The sequence below is a fragment of the Tursiops truncatus genome, chromosome 18 (genome assembly GCF_011762595.2).
Source record: "Tursiops truncatus isolate mTurTru1 chromosome 18, mTurTru1.mat.Y, whole genome shotgun sequence".
NCBI classification, from domain to species: Eukaryota; Metazoa; Chordata; class Mammalia; order Artiodactyla; family Delphinidae; genus Tursiops; species Tursiops truncatus.
The window spans coordinates 18,515,161-18,516,607 of record NC_047051.1 but is presented as its reverse complement, the minus strand read 5'-3'; the positions used below and the strand labels follow the sequence as shown (position 1 = coordinate 18,516,607).

The 1,447-nt window shown below is 59.2% G+C and overlaps 1 pseudogene; it reads left to right on the top strand.

The window, feature by feature from the left end:
• Positions 1 to 304: 304 nt before the first annotated feature.
• Positions 305 to 1,243, top strand: LOC109550183 (calcium-responsive transactivator pseudogene; annotated as a pseudogene).
• The last annotated feature ends 204 nt before the right edge of the window (positions 1,244 to 1,447 follow it).

Here is a 1,447-nt window from a genome sequence, read left to right as displayed (position 1 = left end):
TGGGGTTAGCAGATGCAAACTACGATATACAGAATTGATAAACAAGGTCCTACTGTATAGCACAGGGAACTGTATTCAATATCCTGAGATAAACCATAATGGAAAAGAACATAAAAAAGAATGTATATATATGTATAACTGAATTACTATGCTGTTCAGCAGAAATTAATACAACATTGTAAGTCTACTATATTTCATTAAAAAAAATCATGAGAGATATTACAAGGGTGCTGAGACATCCCTCAAAGTAAGAAAGGCTTTCGCATCGTTTTAATTTAAAAAGTATAATGGGGCACCCGCCACCATGTCGGTGGCCTTCGCATTCGCCCGGCAGAGAGGCAAAGGAGAAGTCATGCAGCAAACCACGCAGAAGATGCTAGATGAGAACCACCACCTGATCCAGTTCATCCTGGACTACCAGAGCAAGGGCAAGACGGTGAGTGCACCCAGTACCAGCAGGCCCTGCACCGGAACCTGGTCTACCGGGCCACAATCTCGAACTCCAACCAGAATATGCAGTCCCTGCTGTACGGCCGCCCACCCCGAGCCCTGCCGGCGGAGGGCTGTTCCGGAGCTGCTCAGACCAGGGCCCGCACTTCCGGGGCAGCCTCATTGATGCCACAGCCGCCTGCCTGCCGCCGTCCTCCCTCACGCAGGCGCAGACCGACATCGGTCCAAACCACGTGTTCACGCGGCAGACGGCGCACAGCGCGCTGCCCAGCGCCTCCACATGCGCGTCAGGCAGCAGCCAGGGCTCGGGGCCCGGCTACAGCCACTCGGGACCGGCCTCGCAGAGCGTACCGCTTGCAAGGCCAAGGCGCCATTAGCAACGACGTGTCTTGGGCCAACATCAACATGCAGTCCAACCCAGGCGGCTTCGGCCCGCTACAGCTGGGTGCGGGGCGGGAGCCCGCACTACGCAGGCCAGTCCATGGCCATGATGGCCGGAGCGGGCAGGGGAGCAGCGCGGTGGGGCAGCGGCCCACAGGGCGCTACCGGTCCTCCCGGCAAGCCTCCTCCCAGAGTACCTGTGCCGGGGGGAGAACAACTGTGGCGAGCTGTACGGCCACCGCCAGGCCACCTCGGAGCCCATGAGCCGGACAGACCCCCCGGACCACACGGCGATTACACCGACCAGCTGGCATCCTACGCTCAGCAGAGCTACTACTGGTCGTTTGAGGAGTCCACGCAGCACTACCACAACGGCGGTAAGGCCGGCCGGGCCGCGTGCTGCAGGGCCTGATGTGTACGGGCTTTATGGCAGTGGAGGCCAGGCCCTGTGTCCCCACTTGCCTGTGTGTTAATGAAGGAGGAGAAGGGTCTCTCGGGGTGGACCCACCAGCTGGTGGCCCAGCTGACCCTCTTGGGGCCTGTGAGCTGCTCTCGGAGCCTCCTCAGTCAAGACTGTCTTTTGTTCCAAAGGCGGGAGGGCGAGCGGCGGGGACCT